Source organism: Schistocerca serialis, chromosome 1, assembly GCF_023864345.2.
Source record: "Schistocerca serialis cubense isolate TAMUIC-IGC-003099 chromosome 1, iqSchSeri2.2, whole genome shotgun sequence".
Classification (NCBI taxonomy): domain Eukaryota; kingdom Metazoa; phylum Arthropoda; class Insecta; order Orthoptera; family Acrididae; genus Schistocerca; species Schistocerca serialis.
This window is the reverse complement of record NC_064638.1, coordinates 426,703,559-426,723,642: the sequence shown is the minus strand read 5'-3', so window position 1 is coordinate 426,723,642 and position 20,084 is coordinate 426,703,559. Positions and strand designations below refer to the sequence as shown.

General features: G+C 50.2%; 6 pseudogenes; all 6 read right to left on the bottom strand.

Annotated features, from left to right (window-relative positions):
* Positions 1 to 530: 530 nt before the first annotated feature.
* LOC126424020 (U2 spliceosomal RNA) lies at positions 531 to 666 on the bottom strand (annotated as a pseudogene).
* Positions 667 to 4,083: 3,417 nt separating this feature from the next.
* Positions 4,084 to 4,296, bottom strand: LOC126422104 (U2 spliceosomal RNA; annotated as a pseudogene).
* A 3,277-nt stretch (positions 4,297 to 7,573) lies between these two features.
* LOC126423179 (U2 spliceosomal RNA) lies at positions 7,574 to 7,786 on the bottom strand (annotated as a pseudogene).
* A 3,269-nt stretch (positions 7,787 to 11,055) lies between these two features.
* On the bottom strand, positions 11,056 to 11,268 carry LOC126421540 (U2 spliceosomal RNA; annotated as a pseudogene).
* A 3,265-nt stretch (positions 11,269 to 14,533) lies between these two features.
* On the bottom strand, positions 14,534 to 14,746 carry LOC126421916 (U2 spliceosomal RNA; annotated as a pseudogene).
* A 3,280-nt stretch (positions 14,747 to 18,026) lies between these two features.
* LOC126421706 (U2 spliceosomal RNA) lies at positions 18,027 to 18,239 on the bottom strand (annotated as a pseudogene).
* Positions 18,240 to 20,084: the final 1,845 nt, after the last annotated feature.

Here is a 20,084-nt window from a genome sequence, read left to right as displayed (position 1 = left end):
TTGAACGCCGCTAGCTGCCAGGCCAGTGGAGAAGCCGTGAGGCCGCCCCACAGCAGCGCCAGGCCGGCGCGAGCTATACTGGCGCGAGCTACACCTAGCCGAGTGCTTACATCGTCCACCGCCTACTGCATATGTGCGTGTGCGTGTGTACCACGTATTCTGCGTGCGTGCGGCGGCGACGACGACGACGACGACGACGACGACGACGTTCGCGAGGAGCTAAGGTTATAACTCCAAAAAATATTATTAAAATTATCTGCGATAGGACCATAAGAGACGCTAACGAGGCATCCGAAGGCACTGTCCTGTGCCACCATAAATTACCAGCCTAGCGTAATGCGGCTGCAAGTGCGGTCTGGCTAACACCAAAAAAAAAAATTTCTTAAGATAATTTTAAATTAATTAAAAGAAATCGTGGTGTGTAAGCAACTAACTACTGGGCACATCAACAACTACGACAAGTTTTGCTACCAGCGGAATATCTGATCACTGCAGAATGTTAACCCATTTCAGGCTGTGTTTTCATTAATTTTAGGTGGGCCGATCCCGACGGTACTGCAATGCCGGGCCAACCCGCGACAGAGGTGGAGCAAGCCCCTAGCACTCCGTCATAAGCCAAAAATGAGTTTAATATTCTGGTCGTGCAATGCAGGATGTATCAGATATTTGGTTGGTTGGTTTGGGGGATTAAAGGGACCAGACTGCTATGGTCATCGGTCCCTTTTTCCAAAGACAAAGAACACCCACAGAGAATAAAAACGAGGAACAGAAGAGATCACAGACGATACAGGACAAGAGAAACTGAGACAAAGACAAGACAAAACGAACTAAAAGCACACAGAGTGTGACGGTGGTTGGCCGACCAGAGAAATAAAAAAGGAAAAGCCAACCACTGGAAACACATTAAAAATCAGTTTAAAACCGGAGGCCAAAGGCCAGAATCAACACAAAACAATAAGATAAAAACAGAAACACTCAGAGTAAAGAATAAAAACCCCCTGCCCGAATAAAACGTAAAACTAAGTCAGCCATAGCCGGGTCATCTGTTAAAAGGGCAGGGAGCGAGTCAGGCAGTGCGAACGACTGCCGGAGCGCAGCTAAAAACGGACACTCCAATAAAACATGAACCACGGATAAAACGGAGCCGCAGCGACATAGAGGCGCATCCTCACGGCGCAATAAGTGGCCGTGGGTAAGCCGAGTGTGCCCAATGCGCAGCCGGCAGAGGACAACAGACTCCTTGCGAGAAACCCGCAAGGAGGAGCGCCACACACCGGTAGCCCCCTTGATGGCCCGAAGTTTGTTGCGTGAAGGCAGGGCGCGCCATTCAGTGTCCCAAAGGTCCAGAATTTTGCGGCGTAGGAACGCCCGCAAATCTGTCTCCGGGAGGCCAACGTCCAGAGATGGTGCACTAGTCGCCTCTTTCGCCAGCCGGTCAACATTCTCGTTGCCGGGGATCCCAACATGGCCTGGGGTCCACACGAAGACCGCAGAGCGGCCGCAACGCGCAAGAGTATGCAGGGGCTCATGGATAGCCATCACCAGACGGGAACGAGGAAAACACTGGTCGAGTGCTCGTAAACTGCTCAGGGAATCGCTACAGATAACGAAGGACTCACCTGAGCAGGAGCGGATATACTCTAGGGCTCGAAAGATGGCGACCAGCTCAGCAGTGTAAACGCTGCAGCCAGCCGGCAAGGAACGTTGTTCGGAATGGTCCCCTAGAGTGAGCGCATACCCGACTCGACCAGCAACCATCGAGCCGTCGGTGTAAACAATGCCAGAGCCCTGATACGTGGCCAGGATGGAATAAAAGCGGCGGCGGAAGGCCTCTGGAGGGACTGAGTCCTTCGAGCCCTGTGCCAAGTCTAGCCGAAGGCAAGGGCGAGGAACGCACCACGGGGGTGTACGCAGAGGTGCCCGGAAAGGAGGTGGAACAGGGACAAGCCCAAGCCCCGAGAGAAGCTCCTTGACGCGTATGGCGATCGGACAACCCGACTGGGGCCGACGTTCCGGCAGACGGACGACTGACTGCGGGAACAGGAGACGATAGTTAGGATGCCCGGGCGAGCTTAGAACATGGGCAGCATAAGCGGCCAGCAAACGTTGGCGCCGGAACCGCAGTGGAGGGACACCTGCCTCCACGAGTAAGCTGTCCACAGGGCTGGTGCGGAAAGCACCAGTGGCAAGGCGTATCCCGCTGTGGAGGATTGGGTCCAGCACCCGCAACGCAGACGGGGATGCTGAGCCATATGCCAGGCACCCATAATCCAGACGGGACTGGATTAACGCCTGGTAGAGCCGTAACAGGGTAGAGCGGTCGGCTCCCCAGCGGGTGTGGCTCAAACATCGCAGTGCATTGAGATGCCGCCAACACGTCTGTTTGAGCTGCCGGATATGAGGCAGCCAAGTCAACCGGGCATCGAAAACCACCCCCAAAAACCTGTGTGATTCCACCACCGAAAGAAGTTCGCCGTGAAGAGAAAGCTGCGGCTCCGGGTGGACAGTACGTCGCCGGCAGAAATGCATAACGCAGGTCTTGGCTGCCGAAAACTGAAACCCATGCGCTACAGCCCAAGACTGCGCCCTACGGATAGCGCCCTGTAGCTGACGTTCAACAGCTGCAATGCCAGTAGAGCTGTAATAAAGGCAGAAGTCGTCAGCATACAGGGAAGCAGAGACAGAATTTCCCACGGCCGCAGCAAGCCCGTTAATGGCTATTAAAAACAGACAGACACTTAAAACAGAGCCCTGTGGCACACCGTTCTCCTGGACGTGGGAGGAACTAGACGAGGCCGCGACTTGCACGCGGAAGGTACGACACGACAGAAAATTGCGGATAAAAATCGGCAGAGGACCCCGAAGACCCCATCCATGAAGCGTAGAAACAATGTGATGACGCCACGTCGTATCGTACGCCTTCCGCATGTCGAAAAAGACAGAACTGATCGTCTGATGGGAATTGGTCGTGATCTGCAGCCGTTCACAATGATTGTGGAATTTGCTCCATCCAAGAAGTGCCGGATGACTCTTATGAAGTGCTCCCCGAAACCCATCCGCGACATAACGGCCAGCAGGTAAGGATGGGAGACCCTATCGAAGGCACCGGCGAAATCTAGGGATCAATTGCAGCCGGGGTTCGAGCGTCGGCGGTGGGTGAGTAAGACAGCATCACGGTATATAGAAGCAGCGGTGAAGGTGGTTCGATTCGAAACGCCACATGATTGAGTGGGACAAAGTACCTTATTCATTACCTGTTTAAGACGTGAAGCCACACTTCGTGCCACCAACTTATAAACAGTGTTAAGAACGGTGATGGGACGTACGTCTCTAGCCCGACAGTCGACTGTGACCTTTGGATTAAGGGCAATACGTACAGCTAGAAAATCGGCGGGTAGCTCGCAACCAGCAAAAATCTCCTCGCACATTTTGCAGGAGCGGTCTCCTAACAGGCCGGAAAATCTAGCACTTCAATTAGTGCTGGAATGGCACAATCGAAGGACGGTATCCTTGCGGAGTACCGCCAGAGATGGAAAAACCGCAGTGTCAGGGCCTAAATGCTTGCAGCATGTACGCTCCACATGTGGGAGTCACACATGGTGGTGCGGGCCGATATGGCAACAGGCGACCGTCGAAAACATCGCAAAGGCAAGTGCCGGAGGGAACGACAAAATACGAGAGCACTCGTCAACAGCCCAGTACCACCCTCCATGTCGAGGAGTACACTGCGACTCCCATTTGAACGCCGCTAGCTGCCAGGCCAGTGGAGAAGCCGTGAGGCCGCCCCACAGCAGCGCCAGGCCGGCGCGAGCTATACTGGCGCGAGCTACACCTAGCCGAGTGCTTACATCGTCCACCGCCTACTGCATATGTGTGTGTGCGTGTGTACCACGTATTCTGCGTGCGTGCGGCGGCGACGACGAAAAAAAAATTTCTTAAGATAATTTTAAATTAATTAAAAGAAATCGTGGTGTGTAAGCAACTAACTACTGGGCACATCAACAACTACGACAAGTTTTCCTACCAGCGGAATATCTGATCACTGCAGAATGTTAACCCATTTCAGGCTGTGTTTTAATTAATTTTAGGTGGGCCGATCCCGACGGTACTGCAATGCCGGGCCAACCCGCGACAGAGGTGGAGCAAGCCCCTAGCACTCCGTCATAAGCCAAAAATGAGTTTAATATTCTGGTCGTGCAATGCAGGACGTATCAGATATTAAGCTGATAAGAGCAGATACTACACTTTTTTTCCCTCCTACCTCCCCTATAGCCCTACCTTTTCCTCTCCAAAAATGCCGCCATCCTCTAGTGTCGACGCAGCACGTAAAGCAGGGTGTTGTTAGCAGCAAGACTTATTGCCATAAACCGAAAATAAAAGCGGAGGCATACTCTGCTATGCCTCAGGGGGCGACGACACACTCCTCAGAAACACACTTCCCTCTGCAGGTGTGAGGCAAGTGATGATGTTAAAAACTAAATAGAAAGAAATAAATAAAGACAGAAATGAAGGCAAAAAAAAAAACAGCGACGGTAGCACACTCAAACGAAACTGGCGAGATAATCCCATAGCCCATAGAATTAACGAAGTAATAATCCCCTAAGATAGGTTATGTGTTTTCCAATTTTCCAATAATTTTTCATACAACGTTCACACAATTTCCATGTTACCAATTTCCATATTATCAGTATCATAGAGCAGTCTACTCTAGTGATGCCCAGAAGGCCAATATCAAACCTGGGGTATGGTTAAGTCAAGAGTAGTTTGAAAGTCCGAGTGACAAAGATCCAGGGGTACACTCAGGCAATTCTTATACGAGGTGCCTTACTCAGCCTGGACCACCTTTTGATAACCATGAACCATTGCAACTTTAAGAAATCTTGCAAAAGTAATGGTATATTTCCGGTCACATTCCGCCAGGCGATGCTGGCTCCAAAGGTAGTCCATGAAAGAGACAGCATCGGTGAGGCAAAGGTCATAGATCGTGAAAATGGTGTGGCCCAAGAGCCACACCACTGCGTTATGTCGTTTTCGGGGGTTGGTCTGAATATCAGGCGTAAGGCACCAGTCGATTGGCACATAGTCCAGTGTAGTCCCACCGATCAGCGCTAATAGCACACGTGCAAGGTCCCACACTTCTGTGACGTGAGGGCATAAGAGACGATGCTCTCTGGTGTCTACGTCACCACATCGGCCGCAAGCAGCCGAGGGCCATAGGCGGATGGCCGCCAAGCGATGATTAATGGGTATTAAATTGTTTACAACGCGATACCATAGCGCTGAAACTTCTGTGGGGAGGGCTGGGTGGTTGATATTAGCCCAAGCTTGGTGCCAGATGACCGATGGTCGTCTGTCCTCCAATTTATGTGGTGTGGGCTGGCTCTCGAAGCGCCTAGTAAAGGCGCTTTGATGTGCGTGCCTTGTCGGTGGCCACTGTTAGGGCGTAACTTTGATTGAGGTAATAGACCTTGACTGCCGTCATCCGGAATGTAATATGTGTCAAACATACTGGTTCACGCGCCGATTGTGGGCGATAACGGTCGAAAAGCACCGCTGTTGTCCCACCTGGGTCAATCTCACGCAAAGTGGCGATACGGTGAATCAGGATTGCCGCACATTTGCGGGGAAAGTCAATGAGTCCAAGGCCACCATCGACCTTTGGCAGTGTACAAGTCTGTGCATCAACTTTGAATAGTGCATGCCGCCACAACAGGCAATATACTGTTTGTGAGATGGCTCTGCTGGTTTGTTTCGGTAGCGTAAGGAGTTGTGCTACATACCATGCCCGTTATAGGATGTAAGTATTAATCAGTTGGATTCAATGATGGAGGTCGAGTCGTCGATCAGTGTGACTCACGCAAAGTCCTCTGATGCGCGTGAGAATCCGCCTGCACGTGAGTGTTAAGATGCGCTGCGGACAGGCAGTCACCTCAAGACCCAAGATACGTTGTTCCCCTACAATCCGGAACCATGGGCGCTCGATGGTCAATGATCGTGGTCCTAGTGGGATTAGCACCATTTTGTTGACTTTTAACATGGCACCGGATGCTCGTTCATAAACGTGGAGGACTCGGCGAACTGAATCGATGTCCCTGGCGTTTGCTACAAACACACCTACACCATCCGCGTATGCCGCACTGCGGAAGGTGACGCCTGGGAAAGGAACACCATCGACCATTCGTCCGATGTCACGCAGCACGGGGTCCAAAGCGATAAAATACACTGACAAGGGACACTCTTGTCGAACTGATCGTCTGATGGGAATTGGTCGTGATCTGCAGCCGTTCACAATGATTGTGGAATTTGCTCCATCCAAGAAGTGCCGGATGACTCTTATGAAGTGCTCCCCGAAACCCATCCGCGACATAACGGCCAGCAGGTAAGGATGGGAGACCCTATCGAAGGCACCGGCGAAATCTAGGGATCAATTGCAGCCGGGGTTCGAGCGTCGGCGGTGGGTGAGTAAGACAGCATCACGGTATATAGAAGCAGCGGTGAAGGTGGTTCGATTCGAAACGCCACATGATTGAGTGGGACAAAGTACCTTATTCATTACCTGTTTAAGACGTGAAGCCACACTTCGTGCCACCAACTTATAAACAGTGTTAAGAACGGTGATGGGACGTACGTCTCTAGCCCGACAGTCGACTGTGACCTTTGGATTAAGGGCAATACGTACAGCTAGAAAATCGGCTGGTAGCTCGCAACCAGCAAAAATCTCCTCGCACATTTTGCAGGAGCGGTCTCCTAACAGGCCGGAAAATCTAGCACTTCAATTAGTGCTGGAATGGCACAATCGAAGGGCGGTATCCTTGCGGAGTACCGCCAGAGATGAAAAACCGCAGTGTCAGGGCCTAAATGCTTGCAGCATGTACGCTCCACATGTGGGAGTCACACATGGTGGTGCGGGCCGATATGGCAACAGGCGACCGTCGAAAACATCGCAAAGGCAAGTGCCGGAGGGAACGACAAAATACGAGAGCACTCGTCAACAGCCCAGTACCACCCTCCATGTCGAGGAGTAAACTGCGACTCCCATTTGAACGCCGCTAGCTGCCAGGCCAGTGGAGAAGCCGTGAGGCCGCCCCACAGCAGCGCCAGGCCGGCGCGAGCTATACTGGCGCGAGCTACACCTAGCCGAGTGCTTACATCGTCCACCGCCTACTGCATATGTGTGTGTGCGTGTGTACCACGTATTCTGTGTGCGTGCGGCGGCGACGGCGACGACGACGACGACGACGACGACGACGTTCGCGAGGAGCTAAGGTTATAACTCCAAAAAATATTATTAAAATTATCTGCGATAGGACCATAAGAGACGCTAACGAGGCATCCGAAGGCACTGTCCTGTCCACCATAAATTACCAGCCTAGCGTAATGCGGCTGCAAGTGCGGTCTGGCTAACACCAAAAAAAAAAAAATTTCTTAAGATAATTTTAAATTAATTAAAAGAAATCGTGGTGTGTAAGCAACTAACTACTGGGCACATCAACAACTACGACAAGTTTTGCTACCAGCGGAATATCTGATCACTGCAGAATGTTAACCCATTTCAGGCTGTGTTTTAATTAATTTTAGGTGGGCCGATCCCGACGGTACTGCAATGCCGGGCCAACCCGCGACAGAGGTGGAGCAAGCCCCTAGCACTCCGTCATAAGCCAAAAATGATTTTAATATTCTGGTCGTGCAACGCAGGACGTATCAGATATTAAGCTGATAAGAGCAGATACTACACTTTTTTTCTCTCCTACCTCCCCTATAGCCCTACCTTTTCCTCTCCAAAAATGCCGCCATCCTCTAGTGTCGACGCAGCACGTAAAGCAGGGTGTTGTTAGCAGCAAGACTTATTGCCATAAACCGAAAATAAAAGCGGAGGCATACTCTGCTATGCCTCAGGGGACGACGACACACTCCTCAGAAACACACTTCCCTCTGCAGGTTTGAGGCAAGTGATGATGTTAAAAACTAAATAGAAAGAAATAAATAAAGACAGAAATGAAGGCAAAAAAAAAAACAGCGACGGTAGTACACTCAAACGAAACTGGCGAGATAATCCCATAGCCCATAGAATTAACGAAGTAATAATCCCCTAAGATAGATTATGTGTTTTCCAATTTTCCAATAATTTTTCATACAACGTTCACACAATTTCCATGTTACCAATTTCCATATTATCAGTATCATAGAGCAGTCTACTCTAGTGATGCCCAGAAGGCCAATATCAAACCTGGGGTATGGTTAAGTCAAGAGTAGTTTGAAAGTCCGAGTGACAAAGATCCAGGGGTACACTCAGGCAATTCTTATACGAGGTGCCTTACTCAGCCTGGACCACCTTTTGATAACCATGAACCATTGCAACTTTAAGAAATCTTGCAAAAGTAATGGTATATTTCCGGTCACATTCCGCCAGGCGATGCTGGCTCCAAAGGTAGTCCATGAAAGAGACAGCATCGGTGAGGCAAAGGTCATAGATCGTGAAAATGGTGTGGCCCAAGAGCCACACCACTGCGTTATGTCGTTTTCGGGGGTTGGTCTGAATATCGGGCGTAAGGAACCAGTCGATTGGCACATAGTCCAGTGTAGTCCCACCGATCAGCGCTAATAGCACACGTGCAAGGTCCCACACTTCTGTGACGTGAGGGCATAAGAGATGATGCTCTCTGGTGTCTACGTCACCACATCGGCCGCAAGCAGCCCAGGGCCATAGGCGGATGGCCGCCAAGCGATGATTAGTGGGTATTAAATTGTTTACAACGCGATACCATAGCGCTGAAACTTCTGTGGGGAGGGCTGGGTGGTTGATATTAGCCCAAGCTTGGTGCCAGATGACCGATGGTCGTCTGTCCTCCAATTTATGTGGTGTGGGCTGGCTCTCGAAGCGCCTAGTAAAGGCGCTTTGATGTGCGTGCCTTGTCGGTGGCCACTGTTAGGACGTAACTTTGATTGAGGTAATAGACCTTGACTGCCGTCATCCGGAATGTAATATGTGTCAAACATACTGGTTCACGCGCCGATTGTGGGCGATAACGGTCGAAAAGCACCGCTGTTGTCCCACCTGGGTCAATCTCACGCAAAGTGGCGATACGGTGAATCAGGATTGCCGCACATTTGCGGGGAAAGTCAATGAGTCCAAGGCCACCATCGACCTTTGGCAGTGTACAAGTCTGTGCATCAACTTTGAATAGTGCATGCCGCCACAACAGGCAATATACTGTTTGTGAGATGGCTCTGCTGGTTTGTTTCGGTAGCGTAAGGAGTTGTGCTACATACCATGCCCGTTATAGGATGTAAGTATTAATCAGTTGGATTCAATGATGGAGGTCGAGTCGTCGATCAGTGTGACTCACGCAAAGTCCTCTGATGCGCGTGAGAATCCGCCTGCACGTGAGTGTTAAGATGCGCTGCGGCCAGGCAGTCACCTCAAGACCCAAGATACGTTGTTCCCCTACAATCCGGAACCATGGGCGCTCGATGGTCAATGATCGTGGTCCTAGTGGGATTAGCACCATTTTGTTGACTTTTAACATGGCACCGGATGCTCGTTCATAAACGTGGAGGACTCGGCGAACTGAATCGATGTCCCTGGCGTTTGCTACAAACACACCTACACCATCCGCGTATGCCGCACTGCGGAAGGTGACGCCTGGGAAAGGAGCACCATCGACCATTCGTCCGATGTCACGCAGCACGGGGTCCAAAGCGATAAAATACACTGACAAGGGACACCCTTGTCGAACTGATCGTCTGATGGGAATTGGTCGTGATCTGCAGCCGTTCACAATGATTGTGGAATTTGCTCCATCCAAGAAGTGCCAGATGACTCTTATGAAGTGCTCCCCGAAACCCATCCGCGACATAACGGCCAGCAGGTAAGGATGGGAGACCCTATCAAAGGCACCGGCGAAATCTAGGGATCAATTGCAGCCGGGGTTCGAGCGTCGGCGGTGGGTGAGTAAGACAGCATCACGGTATATAGAAGCAGCGGTGAAGGTGGTTCGATTCGAAACGCCACATGATTGAGTGGGACAAAGTACCTTATTCATTACCTGTTTAAGACGTGAAGCCACACTTCGTGCCACCAACTTATAAACAGTGTTAAGAACGGTGATGGGACGTACGTCTCTAGCCCGACAGTCGATTGTGACCTTTGGATTAAGGGCAATACGTACAGCTAGAAAATCGGCGGGTAGTTCGCAACCAGCAAAAATCTCCTCGCACATTTTGCAGGAGCGGTCTCCTAACAGGCCGGAAAATCTAGCACTTCAATTAGTGCTGGAATGGCACAATCGAAGGGCGGTATCCTTGCGGAGTACCGCCACAGATGAAAAACCGCAGTGTCAGGGCCTAAATGCTTGCAGCATGTACGCTCCACATGTGGGAGTCACACATGGTGGTGCGGGCCGATATGGCAACAGGCGACCGTCGAAAACATCGCAAAGGCAAGTGCCGGAGGGAACGACAAAATACGAGAGCACTCGTCAACAGCCCAGTACCACCCTCCATGTCGAGGAGTAAACTGCGACTCCAATTTGAACGCCGCTAGCTGCCAGGCCAGTGGAGAAGCCGTGAGGCCGCCCCACAGCAGCGCCAGGCCGGCGCGAGCTATACTGGCGCGAGCTACACCTAGCCGAGTGCTTACATCGTCCACCGCCTACTGCATATGTGTGTGTGCGTGTGTACCACGTATTCTGCGTGCGTGCGGCGGCGACGACGACGACGACGACGACGACGTTCGCGAGGAGCTAAGGTTATAACTCCAAAAAATATTATTAAAATTATCTGCGATAGGACCATAAGAGACGCTAACGAGGCATCCGAAGGCACTGTCCTGTGCCACCATAAATTACCAGCCTAGCGTAATGCGGCTGCAAGTGCGGTCTGGCTAACACCAAAAAAAAAAAAATTTCTTAAGATAATTTTCAATTAATTAAAAGAAATCGTGGTGTGTAAGCAACTAACTACTGGGCACATCAACAACTACGACAAGTTTTGCTACCAGCGGAATATCTGATCACTGCAGAATGTTAACCCATTTCAGGCTGTGTTTTAATTAATTTTAGGTGGGCCGATCCCGGCGGTACTGCAATGCCGGGCCAACCCGCGACAGAGGTGGAGCAAGCCCCTAGCACTCCGTCATAAGCCAAAAATAAGTTTAATATTCTGGTCGTGCAATGCAGGACGTATCAGATATTAAGCTGATAAGAGCAGATACTACACTTTTTTTCCCTCCTACCTCCCCTATAGCCCTACCTTTTCCTCTCCAAAAATGCCGCCATCCTCTAGTGTCGACGCAGCACGTAAAGCAGGGTGTTGTTAGCAGCAAGACTTATTGCCATAAACCGCAAATAAAAGCGGAGGCATACTCTGCTATGCCTCAGGGGGCGACGACACACTCCTCAGAAACACACTTCCCTCTGCAGGTGTGAGGCAAGTGATGATGTTAAAAACTAAATAGAAAGAAATAAATAAAGACAGAAATGAAGGCAAAAAAAAACAGCGACGGTAGCACACTCAAACGAAACTGGCGAGATAATCCCATAGCCCATAGAATTAACGAAGTAATAATCCCCTAAGATAGATTATGTGTTTTCCAATTTTCCAATAATTTTTCATACAACGTTCACACAATTTCCATGTTACCAATTTCCATATTATCAGTATCATAGAGCAGTCTACTCTAGTGATGCCCAGAAGGCCAATATCAAACCTGGGGTATGGTTAAGTCAAGAGTAGTTTGAAAGTCCGAGTGACAAAGATCCAGGGGTACACTCAGGCAATTCTTATACGAGGTGCCTTACTCAGCCTGGACCACCTTTTGATAACCATGAACCATTGCAACTTTAAGAAATCTTGCAAAAGTAATGGTATATTTCCGGTCACATTCCGCCAGGCGATGCTGGCTCCAAAGGTAGTCCATGAAAGAGACAGCATCGGTGAGGCAAAGGTCATAGATCGTGAAAATGGTGTGGCCCAAGAGCCACACCACTGCGTTATGTCGTTGTCGGGGGTTGGTCTGAATATCAGGCGTAAGGAACCAGTCGATTGGCACATAGTCCAGTGTAGTCCCACCGATCAGCGCTAATAGCACACGTGCAAGGTCCCACACTTCTGTGACGTGAGGGCATAAGAGACGATGCTCTCTGGTGTCTACGTCACCACATCGGCCGCAAGCAGCCGAGGGCCATAGGCGGATGGCCGCCAAGCGATGATTAGTGGGTATTAAATTGTTTACAACGCGATACCATAGCGCTGAAACTTCTGTGGGGAGGGCTGGGTGGTTGATATTAGCCCAAGCTTGGTGCCAGATGACCGATGGTCGTCTGTCCTCCAATTTATGTGGTGTGGGCTGGCTCTCGAAGCGCCTAGTAAAGGCGCTTTGATGTGCGTGCCTTGTCGGTGGCCACTGTTAGGACGTAACTTTGATTGAGGTAATAGACCTTGACTGCCGTCATCCGGAATGTAATATGTGTAAAACATACTGGTTCACGCGCCGATTGTGGGCGATAACGGTCGAAAAGCACCGCTGTTGTCCCACCTGGGTCAATCTCATGCAAAGTGGCGATACGGTGAATCAGGATTGCCGCACATTTGCGGGGAAAGTCAATGAGTCCGAGGCCACCATCGACCTTTGGCAGTGTACAAGTCTGTGCATCATATTTGAATAGTGCATGCCGCCACAACAGGCAATATACTGTTTGTGAGATGGCTCTGCTGGTTTGTTTCGGTAGCGTAAGGAGTTGTGCTACATACCATGCCCGTTATAGGATGTAAGTATTAATCAGTTGGATTCAATGTTTGAGGTCGAGTCGTCGATCAGTGAGACTCACGCAAAGTCCTCTGATGCGCGTGAGAATCCGCCTGCACGTGAGTGTTAAGATGCGCTGCGGACAGGCAGTCACCTCAAGACCCAAGATACGTTGTTCCCCTACAATCCGGAACCATGGGCGCTCGATGGTCAATGATCGTGGTCCTAGTGGGATTAGCACCATTTTGTTGACTTTTAACATGGCACCGGATGCTCGTTCATAAACGTGGAGGACTCGGCGAACTGAATCGATGTCCCTGGCGTTTGCTACAAACACACCTACACCATCCGCGTATGCCGCACTGCGGAAGGTGACGCCTGGGAAAGGAACACCATCGACCATTCGTCCGATGTCACGCAGCACGGGGTCCAAAGCGATAAAATACACTGACAAGGGACACCCTTGTCGAACTGATCGTCTGATGGGAATTGGTCGTGATCTGCAGCCGTTCACAATGATTGTGGAATTTGCTCCATCCAAGAAGTGCCGGATGACTCTTATGAAGTGCTCCCCGAAACCCATCCGCGACATAACGGCCAGCAGGTAAGGATGGGAGACCCTATCGAAGGCACCGGCGAAATCTAGGGATCAATTGCAGCCGGGGTTCGAGCGTCGGCGGTGGGTGAGTAAGACAGCATCACGGTATATAGAAGCAGCGGTGAAGGTGGTTCGATTCGAAACGCCACATGATTGAGTGGGACAAAGTACCTTATTCATTACCTGTTTAAGACGTGAAGCCACACTTCGTGCCACCAACTTATAAACAGTGTTAAGAACGGTGATGGGACGTACGTCTCTAGCCCGACAGTCGACTGTGACCTTTGGATTAAGGGCAATACGTACAGCTAGAAAATCGGCGGGTAGCTCGCAACCAGCAAAAATCTCCTCGCACATTTTGCAGGAGCGGTCTCCTAACAGGCCGGAAAATCTAGCACTTCAATTAGTGCTGGAATGGCACAATCGAAGGGCGGTATCCTTGCGGAGTACCGCCAGAGATGAAAAACCGCAGTGTCAGGGCCTAAATGCTTGCAGCATGTACGCTCCACATGTGGGAGTCACACATGGTGGTGCGGGCCGATATGGCAACAGGCGACCGTCGAAAATATTGCAAAGGCAAGTGCCGGAGGGAACGACAAAATACGAGAGCACTCGTCAACAGCCCAGTACCACCCTCCATGTCGAGGAGTAAACTGCGACTCCCATTTGAACGCCGCTAGCTGCCAGGCCAGTGGAGAAGCCGTGAGGCCGCCCAACAGCAGCGCCAGGCCGGCGCGAGCTATACTGGTGCGAGCTACGACTAGCCGAGTGCTTACATCGTCCACCGCCTACTGCATATGTGTGTGTGCGTGTGTACCACGTATTCTGCGTGCGTGCGGCGGCGACGACGACGACGACGACGACGTTCGCGAGGAGATAAGGTTATAACTCCAAAAAATATTATTAAAATTATCTGCGATAGGACCATAAGAGACGCTAACGAGGCATCCGAAGGCACTGTCCTGTGCCACCATAAATTACCAGCCTAGCGTAATGCGGCTGCAAGTGCGGTCTGGCTAACACAAAAAAAAAAAAAAATTTCTTAAGATAATTTTAAATTAATTAAAAGAAATCGTCGTGTGTAAGCAACTAACTACTGGGCACATCAACAACTACGACAAGTTTTGCTACCAGCGGAATATCTGATCACTGCAGAATGTTAACCCATTTCAGGCTGTGTTTTAATTAATTTTAGGTGGGCCGATCCCGACGGTACTGCAATGCCGGGCCAACCCGCGACAGAGGTGGAGCAAGCCCCTAGCACTCCGTCATAAACCAAAAATGAGTTTAATATTCTGGTCGTGCAATGCAGGACGTATCAGATATTAAGCTGATAAGAGCAGATACTACACTTTTTTTCCCTCCTACCTCCCCTATAGCCCTACCTTTTCCTCTCCAAAAATGCCGCCATCCTCTAGTGTCGACGCAGCACGTAAAGCAGGGTGTTGTTAGCAGCAAGACTTATTGCCATAAACCGAAAATAAAAGCGGAGGCATACTCTGCTATGCCTCAGGGGGCGACGACACACTCCTCAGAAACACACTTCCCTCTGCAGTAGTGAGGTAAGTGATGATGTTAAAAACTAAATAGAAAGAAATAAATAAAGACAGAAATGAAGGCAAAAAAAAAAAAAACAGCGACGGTAGCACACTCAAACGAAACTGGCGAGATAATCCCATAGCCCATAGAATTAACGAAGTAATAATCCCCTAAGATAGATTATGTGTTTTCCAATTTTCCAATATTTTTTCATACAACGTTCACACAATTTCCATGTTACCAATTTCCATATTATCAGTATCATAGAGCAGTCTACTCTAGTGATGCCCAGAAGGCCAATATCAAACCTGGGGTATGGTTAAGTCAAGAGTAGTTTGAAAGTCCGAGTGACAAAGATCCAGGGGTACACTCAGGCAATTCTTATACGAGGTGCCTTACTCAGCCTGGACCACCTTTTGATAACCATGAACCATTGCAACTTTAAGAAATCTTGCAAAACTAATGGTATATTTCCGGTCACATTCCGCCAGGCGATGCTGGCTCCAAAGGTAGTCCATGAAAGAGACAGCATCGGTGAGGCAAAGGTCATAGATCGTGAAAATGGTGTGGCCCAAGAGCCACACCACTGCGTTATGTCGTTTTCGGGGGTTGGTCTGAATATCAGGCGTAAGGAACCAGTCGATTGGCACATAGTCCAGTGTAGTCCCACCGATCAGCGCTAATAGCACACGTGCAAGGTCCCACACTTCTGTGACGTGAGGGCATAAGAGACGATGCTCTCTGGTGTCTACGTCACCACATCGGCCGCAAGCAGCCGAGGGCCATAGGCGGATGGCCGCCAAGCGATGATTAGTGGGTACTAAATTGTTTACAACGCGATACCATAGCGCTGAAACTTCTGTGGGGAGGGCTGGGTGGTTGATATTAGCCCAAGCTTGGTGCCAGACGACCGATGGTCGTCTGTCCTCCAATTTATGTGGTGTGGGCTGGCTCTCGAAGCGCCTAGTAAAGGCGCTTTGATGTGCGTGCCTTGTCGGTGGCCACTGTTAGGACGTAACTTTGATTGAGGTAATAGACCTTGACTGCCGTCATCCGGAATGTAATATGTGTGAAACATACTGGTTCACGCGCCGATTGTGGGCGAGAACGGTCGAAAAGCACCGCTGTTGTCCCACCTGGGTCAATCTCACGCAAAGTGGCGATACGGTGAATCAGGATTGCCGCACATTTGCGGGGAAAGTCAATGAGTCCGAGGCCACCATCGACCATTGGCAGTGTACAAGTCTGTGCATCAACTTTGAATAGTGCATGCCGCCACAACAGGCAATATACTGTTTGTGAGATGGCTCTGCTGGTTTGTTTCGGTAGCGTAAGGAGTTGTGCTACATACCATGCCCGTTATAGGATGTAAGTATTAATCAGTTGGATTCAATGATGGAGGTCGAGTCGTCGATCAGTGTGACTCACGCAAAGTCCTCTGATGCGCGTGAGAATCCGCCTGCACGTGAGTGTTAAGATGCGCTGCGGACAGGCAGTCACCTCAAGACCCAAGATACGTTGTTCCCCTACAATCCGGAACCATGGGCGCTCGATGGTCAATGATCGTGGTCCTAGTGGGATTAGCACCATTTTGTTGACTTTTAACATGGCACCGGGTGCTCGTTCATAAACGTGGAGGACTCGGCGAACTGAATCGATGTCCCTGGCGTTTGCTACAAACACACCTACACCATCCGCGTATGCCGCACTGCGGAAGGTGACGCCTGGGAAAGGAACACCATCGACCATTCGTCCGATGTCACGCAGCACGGGGTCCAAAGCGATAAAATACACTGACAAGGGACACCCTTGTCGAACTGATCGTCTGATGGGAATTGGTCGTGATCTGCAGCCGTTCACAACGATTGTGGAATTTGCTCCATCCAAGAAGTGCCGGATGACTCTTATGAAGTGCTCCCCGAAACCCATCCGCGACATAACGGCCAGCAGGTAAGGATGGGAGACCCTATCGAAGGCACCGGCGAAATCTAGGGATCAATTGCAGCCGGGGTTCGAGCGTCGGCGGTGGGTGAGTAAGACAGCATCACGGTGTATAGAAGCAGTGGTGAAGGTGGTTCGATTCGAAACGCCACATGATTGAGTGGGACAAAGTACCTTATTCATTACCTGTTTAAGACGTGAAGCCACACTTCGTGCCACCAACTTATAAACAGTGTTAAGAACGGTGATGGGACGTACGTCTCTAGCCCGACAGTCGACTGTGACCTTTGGATTAAGGGCAATACGTACAGCTAGAAAATCGGCGGGTAGCTCGCAACCAGCAAAAATCTCCTCGCACATTTTGCAGGAGCGGTCTCCTAACAGGCCGGAAAATCTAGCACTTCAATTAGTGCTGGAATGGCACAATCGAAGGGCGGTATCCTTGCGGAGTACCGCCACAGATGAAAAACCGCAGTGTCAGGGCCTAAATGCTTGCAGCATGTACGCTCCACATGTGGGAGTCACACATGGTGGTGCGGGCCGATATGGCAACAGGCGACCGTCGAAAACATCGCAAAGGCAAGTGCCGGAGGGAACGACAAAATACGAGAGCACTCGTCAACAGCCCAGTACCACCCTCCATGTCGAGGAGTAAACTGCGACTCCCATTTGAACGCCGCTAGCTGCCAGGCCAGTGGAGAAGCCGTGAGGCCGCCCCACAGCAGCGCCAGGCCGGCGCGAGCTATACTGGCGCGAGCTACACCTAGCCGAGTGCTTACATCGTCCACCGCCTACTGCATATGTGTGTGTGCGTGTGTACCACGTATTCTGTGTGCGTGCGGCGGCGACGGCGACGACGACGACGACGACGACGACGACGTTCGCGAGGAGCTAAGGTTATAACTCCAAAAAATATTATTAAAATTATCTGCGATAGGACCATAAGAGACGCTAACGAGGCATCCGAAGGCACTGTCCTGTGCCACCATAAATTACCAGCCTAGCGTAATGCGGCTGCAAGTGCGGTCTGGCTAACACAAAAAAAAAAAAATTTCTTAAGATAATTTTAAATTAATTAAAAGAAATCGTGGTGTGTAAGCAACTAACTACTGGGCACATCAACAACTACGACAAGTTTTGCTACCAGCGGAATATCTGATCACTGCAGAATGTTAACCCATTTCAGGCTGTGTTTTAATTAATTTTAGGTGGGCCGATCCCGGCGGTACTGCAATGCCGGGCCAACCCGCGACAGAGGTGGAGCAAGCCCCTAGCACTCCGTCATAAGCCAAAAATGAGTTTAATATTCTGGTCGTGCAATGCAGGACGTATCAGATATTAAGCTGATAAGAGCAGATACTACACTTTTTTTCCCTCCTACCTCCCCTATAGCCCTACCTTTTCCTCTCCAAAAATGCCGCCATCCTCTAGTGTCGACGCAGCACGTAAAGCAGGGTGTTGTTAGCAGCAAGACTTATTGCCATAAACCGAAAATAAAAGCGGAGGCATACTCTGCTATGCCTCAGGGGGCGACGACACACTCCTCAGAAACACACTTCCCTCTGCAGGTGTGAGGCAAGTGATGATGTTAAAACTAAATAGAAAGAAATAAATAAAGACAGAAATGAAGGCAAAAAAAAAACAGCGACGGTAGCACACTCAAACGAAACTGGCGAGATAATCCCATAGCCCATAGAATTAACGAAGTAATAATCCCCTAAGATAGATTATGTTTTTTCCAATTTTCCAATAATTTTTCATACAACGTTCACACAATTTCCATGTTACCAATTTCCATATTATCAGTATCATAGAGCAGTCTACTCTAGTGATGCCCAGAAGGCCAATATCAAACCTGGGGTATGGTTAAGTCAAGAGTAGTTTGAAAGTCCGAGTGACAAAGATCCAGGGGTACACTCAGGCAATTCTTATACGAGGTGCCTTACTCAGCCTGGACCACCTTTTGATAACCATGAACCATTGCAACTTTAAGAAATCTTGCAAAAGTAATGGTATATTTCCGGTCACATTCCGCCAGGCGATGCTGGCTCCAAAGGTAGTCCATGAAAGAGACAGCATCGGTGAGGCAAAGGTCATAGATCAAGAAAATGGTGTGGCCCAAGAGCCACACCACTGCGTTATGTCGTTTTCGGGGGTTGGTCTGAATATCAGGCGTAAGGAACCAGTCGATTGGCACATAGTCCAGTTTAGTCCCACCGATCAGCGCTAATAGCACACGTGCAGGGTCCCACACTTCTGTGACGTGAGGGCATAAGAGACGATGCTCTCTGGTCTCTACGTCACCACATCGGCCGCAAGCAGCCGAGGGCCATAGGCGGATGGCCGCCAAGCGATGATTAGTGGGTATTAAATTGTTTACAACGCGATACCATAGCGCTGAAACTTCTGTGGGGAGGGCTGGGTGGTTGATATTAGCCCGAGCTTGGTGCCAGATGACCGATGGTCGTCTGTCCTCCAATTTATGTGGTGTGGGCTGGCTCTCGAAGCGCCTAGTAAAGGCGCTTTGATGTGCGTGCCTTGTCGGTGGCCACTGTTAGGACGTAACTTTGATTGAGGTAATAGACCTTGACTGCCGTCATCCGCAATGTAATATGTGTCAAACATACTGGTTCACGCGCCGATTGTGGGCGATAACGGTCGAAAAGCACCGCTGTTGTCCCACCTGGGTCAATCTCACGCAAAGTGGCGATACGGTGAATCAGGATTGCCGCACATTTGCGGGGAAAGTCAATGAGTCCAAGGCCACCATCGACCTTTGGCAGTGTACAAGTCTGTGCATCAACTTTGAATAGTGCATGCCGCCACAACAGGCAATATACTGTTTGTGAGATGGCTCTGCTGGTTTGTTTCGGTAGCGTAAGGAGTTGTGCTACATACCATGCCCGTTATAGGATGTAAGTATTAATCAGTTGGATTCAATGATGGAGGTCGAGTCGTCGATCAGTGTGACTCACGCAAAGTCCTCTGATGCGCGTGAGAATCCGCCTGCACGTGAGTGTTAAGATGCGCTGCGGACAGGCAGTCACCTCAAGACCCAAGATACGTTGTTCCCCTACAATCCGGAACCATGGGCGCTCGATGGTCAATGATCGTGGTCCTAGTGGGATTAGCACCATTTTGTTGACTTTTAACATGGCACCGGATGCTCGTTCATAAACGTGGAGGACTCGGCGAACTGAATCGATGTCCCTGGCGTTTGCTACAAACACACCTACACCATCCGCGTATGCCGCACTGCGG